The 7,249-nt window shown below is 44.5% G+C and overlaps 1 long non-coding RNA gene across 1 annotated transcript; it reads right to left on the bottom strand.

Annotated features, from left to right (window-relative positions):
- Positions 1–1,037: 1,037 nt before the first annotated feature.
- On the bottom strand, positions 1,038–6,233 carry LOC120582757 (uncharacterized). The gene is made up of 3 exons (XR_005647634.1): positions 6,170–6,233; positions 5,769–5,841; positions 1,038–1,210 (listed from the first exon to the last, which is right to left on the bottom strand). It is a non-coding gene; the product is annotated as an uncharacterized LOC120582757 (long non-coding RNA).
- Positions 6,234–7,249: the final 1,016 nt, after the last annotated feature.

Genomic DNA, 7,249 nt, shown 5'->3' with positions numbered 1-7,249 from the left:
CTAGCCTGACTCTCAGCTTCAGGACGCACGTGGTTTCCCCAGCAGCTCTTGCCTTTTGGAGTCCCCACTGAAGACCTCCAGAGCGCGACCCTATTGTCCTTGACAGTCCTGCCTTCTCCTTGCTAGGCCTAGCGTGGATTCCAGATTTAAAATAGAGCCAAAGCTCCGAGAAGTCTCTTGAAAGATAGTACAGCCCCCTTTCCCCATTTTCGATACAGTTTTCTTATGAAAACGTTTACAAGATACTCAGAAGAACTAGCTCTATAAATCTTCTTTCCTCCATTAGGACAGTAATATGTATTTCACAGAATGCTTTGAAACTCAAACGACTTAGCTCTTAAATGAAAAAAAAAGCGTTTTTTATTTAAAATGACCGACTTAACATATCTCAATATATTTGTATCAATATTTATTGTAAACTAGTGTAAATATGCTTAACTTGTACAAAGGTAGGAAAATCCATTGGATATGATAGGAAATGAGGAAGAGGGATGTGGAGGTAAATAAAAATCATGGCATTGATTGATTGGCTTTATGCTAAGAGATTTGAATACATTCTCCTTTTATCTCCATTTTACGTATAAATATATAGAGAACTTAAGTAACTTCCTGAGGATCATATAACTAGCAATGCTGGATATAGAACCTGGTCAAAATCGAGTCTTTCTACGCTTTCTTCCCGTATCATGATGTAATTCTCTCCTTCCTCTCTTAATAACATATGTTCCCTTTATAAAATTATAAAGAAGATTTTAGTGCATTTTATATCTCCAAACGGAGGAGAAGAGATCTGGGTTCCTCTTCATGCCTTGAAAATGTATTTAAGTTCTAGGAATCTGACTCTCCATTAGGTATTTAAAGCCAATATTCATGATATTGCTATAATTGCATTTAGAAAAATAATCGACAGAATAAAATGCTAGGCTTAAAAGCTCAATTCTTGGTATAATTGTTTTTCTCTTCCCATTTACCATCAGCCCTTAAAGATAAAGGCCGTTATGGAGACACAGTTCCTGGCAAGGAAAACTTTATCTCACTTTGGGGCCTTCGATTTAGAGTAGCGTTTCAGGTCTCAGCTCCGGTGCCCACGGTCCTTCATCCATTCCAGCATCGCCTAGTTCTTCAGCCCCTGCTCTCGGCGGGACACTGGGGTGGGCCCTGGAGGTGAAGGAGTGAGCTGGAGACAGCAGCGCCCCCTGTCTTCAGGGAGCTGAAAATCAGAAAGGTGTTGGTGAACCCATTGGTGGGTATAATGCCCTCCCCAGCACCTTACCTGAGAGAGCACTCCTGCCTTTACGTAGTCACCTCTTTGTGGAAGCTGTCCCGGGTAAGGGGGACACACTACCTGCCAGCCTAGGGAGAAGGAACTTTCTAAGTTTCCCAGTAAAGTTTACAGTCCGGTAAACACTTGGCTGTTGCTTTGCAAAAGAACACAGAATTCGCGGGCATTCCTACGCAGACGCACGTTGGCTTCGTGAGGTCTTGCTTACGCCCCCACGCTCTGTGTCTTTTCCTTTGGCATGCATGCTACCTTTCCACTCCAATGCCAATTCTTAGTCTATTTTTTAAAGACATTTGAAAACAATTTTACTGACCACATGGGCTTCAAATAATGTTGAATATCTGACTCGAAACGACGGCAGTGTGTGTATTCGTTATAGATTGCTCCTAGAGTTCATACCTGAACCCAACACGCATGAATTATCTCTCGGTTTCTGTGGACTGGGATGCAGGCACAGCTGAGCTGGGCCCACTGGCTCGGACTAGCCCATGTTCTAATCGAGGTTCGTCCTGCGCCACAGTCACACCAAGGCTCATTGGAAGAGGGTCGGCTTCCGAGCTCGCTACAGTTGGCAGGATTTAGTTCTCATGGGCTGTCGGACTGAAGTCCCAGTCTCTGGGTGGCTTTTCCGGAGGCCTCCCCCATTTCCCTGCTGTGTGGCCTCTCCACAGGGCAGTCAGTCTATCACACAGCGGTTGGCTTCTTCGGTGTGAAGGACCGAGACAGCAAGAGAAGGCAGCCGGATAGAAGGTATAGTCATTGTATAACCTGATCTCAGAAGTGACATCCTGCTGCCTTTGTCACATTCTGTTAGAAGTAAGTCACTAGGCCTGGCCACGTGCAGGAAGACGACGTTCCTCAAAAGCCTGAGTCCCAGATGGTGAGGCTCATGGAGGCCAGTTTAGAAGCTACCTACCTGAACCAGTAAGCCCATCGACGAGCAGGCGATGACGCTGGTGTCACGATGACTGCTTGGCCAACCATGGTGGCAAAACGCCATCCATCATGAGATAATTACAATTTCACAAATATAGGATGTAAAAATAAAGCATCTTAAAGTCAATGAAATACAACGTATTATTTCTTAACATCTTTGAAACATCGCCCTTAAACCATGTTTTAGAACATTTTTCCCCTATAGAGAATAAAGAAAGTAAAAAACACGGAATCAAATTTCAAGGCTCATCATTTAGTAAACCATTTCATTTATCAAGAGATGGATTTTACCATCATTACCAAGAGAGGGCTGCTACTATGTTCTCGGAATTTGAACTAATCCTCAAAATGTACGATGTGTTCAGAGAAATCAGATCGTTTCAACGTGATGGTTGAGGTGGTTCTGCTTCCAACTGGCTGTTCAGGGTAGAAAAGCCTGGCCAACAGGTACGAGCTGGGCCACGTCCAGAAAGCATGGGCTTGATTTCAGCAAAGGCGATTCAAATGGCAAATTCTCTACAGAATTTACTGAAAACTTGAGGAGAGAAGAAGCATTTACAGGCAAAGAGCGATACGTGAGAGAGGACCACATGTTGCTTTTAGAACTCCCCATCTCGGCAGTCGAAGGTTCCGTGCAATTTTAAAGTTTACTTTTGCATTTGTTTTATTATCAAGTGACACTTGTTCATTAGAGCTACTTTGGAAAATCACACAAAATTAGAAAGACACGGAAAAGCAATCCCTTGAGTAAATAATAGGTGAAGTAAAAAAACAGAATTGAAACTGCCAGGTTGTTGTACTAAAGTATTTCCAAGTCTTTAACATTTAAAGTCGATTATGTTTAACTTAAACATAATATTTATTGTGTATTTGGTTCCCAGTTTCTTGGGGACAGGTGCAAGGAAGGGCAGACTGTTTAATTTGAAAATGAACGAAAAAATCAATGTGCGTGTAATACTTTGGCATTTACGTTGTGGAAAAAAAAAACACCCCAAAAAAAGAAGAAATAAGTTCTCATCTGATTACGCGTGGATTCTGAAGATGGGCCCATCGTAGAACAAATCTTGAACCAGGAATAAAGAAACGGGTTTGAGATTTACCAGTGGGCTTTTGTTTATCACGCAGGGCGCAGGGAGGAACACTAAGGTCCCCTCACAGGGCCCCATGCCTCTTCCTGGTCACCACACCCTCCCCCCTTCCCCCGAGGTCGCCATTCTCCCAACTTTTAAAACTAGAGTTTTAATTTTGCAAACCCTGGTACGTCACATAAATGCAGTCACACAGTATTCTTCTGTGTCTTAGTCCTTTCAACATTTTTTTCTTTTAAATGAAATTCAGCCATGGCCTTGCATGGCGCTGACGTTGATTTGTTCTTCTGAATAGCATCAGTTGTGTGAGCACATCGATTGTTCTCAGGCCCCCTACAGTTGATGGCATTTGGGGTGTGTGCAGCTGAGGCCTTTCCAACTCATGCTTCTGTGAACATTCTTTCATGCGTGTTTTTTTTGTTGTTGTTGTTGTTGCTTTTGTTTTCTTATTTTTGGTGCACGGGTGCAGATATTTACATTCACCCCACATTTGAGAGTGGGATTGCCACATCATAGGGCTTGCCTGTGTCCACCCAGCTAGAGAGGCTGATGCCGGGCTGTTGGCCAAGGCGGCGGGGGCCACTCCTCCCCCACAGCAGCATGTGAGCGGCCATCGCTCTGCTTCTTCTCCAGCACTCGCTGGCATCAGTCTGTTGAATTTGGGGCACTGTGCTAAGTGTGTAGCGGTACGTTATTTTTGATCTTAATTTGGACTTTTGGGCAAATGAGGCTGAGCACATTTCCCTATGTTTAATGACTATTTGGATGTTCTCTTTCGCGAAGTGCCTGTTTACGTTTCTCGCCCATTTTTTTACTGCTATTTTCCATTGCGTTATTTATTTATTTTATTATTGATTTGTAGAAGGTCTTTATATATTGGGGCATGTTCCCGTGCCTTTTCTTATTTTTAAAATGGGAAGAATAATCATGGCTGTCTCACATAATGTTGTTACAAAGATTCTCTGAGTTAATCCTTGTAAAAGCTTAGACCCATATGCGGCACACAGTCAGTGCTCAATAAATGTTTACTGTTCTTATTAGCCAAAATCACACGGCTGGCAGGTTGTGGACACAGAACCCCAAAGAGGCCTTCTAACTTCCATTTACCGGACTTTGCCTTGCACAAAGCGACTTTACACGTCCCGAAGGACAGGACCTCACTAGAGTCACCCCTAATTGTGCCCGCCCCTAATTGTGCTCACCCCGGAACAGGGTGGTAGCTTTAGAGAGGAATGCTGTTGTGATTTTTTTTTTTTTATTTTTACCAGCACCACACTATTTTTTAAATATTAAAACCGTGCTTCTCCTCAGAGAAGACCGAGGTGGTCTTCACATGGAGAATTAGCGAGGAAGCGTTGGCCTCACAGCCACGGCATGGTGCAGTTGGCATCGGTCATGTGACTTCCAGACGTTTTAACACAGCGATGTTGCACCAGGAAGTTAACAAAAACAAAACCTCCTCAAACACAAAAATAAAATGGATTAAAACCGAAAGTCCATGTGACGCGAGCAATGAAGTATTGGAGGCTCAGCGCCCATTTCTGCCTCTTCCAACTCCCCTCCCTTCACCAGCCACGCTTAGGAAAACAGAGTCCATTCTTCTCTTTTACCCTATTGGGAATTGTTTTGTTCCCGGTGGCCAAGGCCGCAAGAATTTCTGATAAACAAACAAATAAACAAACTGTAATCAGCCTGCTTTTGCTCCCTCCATCTGTGAAATTTTCAGAGCTAGATTAAATAAATCCTTTTTTTGAGGAGAGAAGTGTGAGGAGAACCATAATTTAGGCCTTTGCAACCAAAAACTGACAGACAATCTTTCATTTATTATTCCTCACGGAGAACAGCAACTAATATCTTCCTTCTAGGTCCTTTAATTAAACTCAGTTTCTTATATTTTTCTCTTAATTCGCTCCCTTCCCTTCCTGGCTTAACCTAGTTCTTCATAGTTGTGATTTCTCAACTGTTTAAATTTCATTTACCTCATTTAAATGTCTATAGAGTTCACTCCCAGAGTGAAAAGTTTGTTTATTTTTCCCCTTCTCTCCTCAGGCAAGAAAACCATCCCACTTAGACCCGAGCTAACTAATTTATAAACCTTCACACTGAAATGCATTACCATATAATAAGTATATGTGTGAATATAGAGTGATTTTAGAAAGGGAGAGTGATTGGCCCAGGCCTGTCAAGAAAATGATCTTCTCCATCTTCAAAGCCCCTTCTAAGGAATTGTGTCTTTCACAAAATCTTGTTCTCTCAACTCCCACGGAATGTCGCCGAGGGCACTGTCGTAAACGATATTACTTTCCTGGTCGTTTGCTCCTGCTTTTCTGTAGAGAGTCATACATCTGTGCCCACTGCTGTCATCTGCTCCTGTGCTGGGACCGTGCCTCCCTGTCCATTGATGCCAGAACTGGCAACGTGACACACTTCAGCCAATGCAATGTGAACCAGGTTAACCTTACCTGAGGGAGATCTTTCTGAAGCATCGCAGATTTCCACCAGCTTCGTTTCTCTTCCGTCCCAAGTTCCTTCATCCTGGGTCCCAGAATGAGAAGGCACATGGAACCACAAGAACCCAGCCGTGGCATGCGACATGAGAAATAAATGTCTGAGGCTTGGGGGCACATCGGTTCTGTTCCTTGGGCTAATATAAAGCCGTCTGATACCTCAACTGTAAGACCGCCTGTAACGATGCTGTTATTGGCTCTAGGAGTTTGTCTTTACGGATCGAACATCCCTGTCCTCATCCTTTTTGTTAACCTCCGTGCTTTCAGCCTCCTCAACCTCCCGGTGACTCTCCTTTGCAGGTATTCTAATTTACCCACGTCCCCCCTAAAATATGGGGTTCGAAATTAGCACCAACCTCCGTGGATGTCAGAGCAGCGCAAGTGAGAAGGGGTCATCTCCTCTGGAAGAAGCCTCCATCTGGACTAATCACGCTGAGTCTAGCACAGCCTGTGCTATTTTTGGCGGCCACTTCTCGCTGCTGACTCATTCTGAGTCATCCGAATCCCTGAAGCTTTAATCACAAGCCGATGTTACCGAGCTCTGCCTGGACTTGTGCAGTAGATTCTGGGGCCCCAGAAGGAGATGCTAATGCTTTTTCCTTGTCTGGGTCTCCACCTCAGCTCACCTGGTCTGCGGGTCCTGTCTGTTTGGGGAAACGGAAGGCTTTATTTCTGAGAATGGAAATTCAGCTTTTAGACAACAGACAGACAAGCGACCTTGTCCCATCAGCTCTGGCACTCCTGGCGAGCCCCTTCGTCTGGTTCGGGGGCCTGGACTTAACTGTATCATAGACACTGGTGTCTTAGTTTAATCTCTCAAGGAGAACGGAAGAGTCGCATTGAGATCCAGCATCAACGAGCAGCCTTACTGATGTGCGACAGACGCTGAAGGCGGCTCCCATGAGCTCCACCTTCTAGTATTGATACCGTTGCAGAATCCCCCTCGCTCGAGTGTGGATGTGTTGGCTAACTTCCTTCAAATCCCCTAGAATTTGGCAAAGGCAATAGGATATATGTGATTGCACGTACACGATTATATTACATAAGATACGCAGTACGCAACATTGTCCTGCCAGGAGATTCTCCCTTGCTGGCTATGAAGGAAATGTGCATGCTGTGAGCTGCTCTGCAGAGAAGCCACATGGCAAGAAACTAAAAGTCATTCCTAAATGACAGCCGGCAAGAAACTGAGGTCCTCAGTCTTACGACCTGCAAGAAACAGGTGATGCCAGCAGTCACATGGGCCTGGGAGAGAATCTCTCCCCAGTTGAACCTCAAAGTGAGGCTGCAGCCCTGGCTGACACCTTGACTGCTGCTTTCAGGTGAGACTCTGAAGCAGAGAGCCCAGCAGGTTCAGCCGTGGACTCCTGAGGCACAGAAGCTGCGGTATAATAAATGCGTATTGGTTTAAGCTGCTAAGTTTGTCATCGGTGGTT

This window comes from Pteropus medius, unplaced genomic scaffold, assembly GCF_902729225.1.
Source record: "Pteropus medius unplaced genomic scaffold, Ma_sr-lr_union100, whole genome shotgun sequence".
Lineage (NCBI taxonomy): Eukaryota > Metazoa > Chordata > Mammalia > Chiroptera > Pteropodidae > Pteropus > Pteropus medius.
The sequence above is the reverse complement of the archived record's forward strand: the minus strand, read 5'-3'. Positions and strand labels throughout refer to the sequence as shown.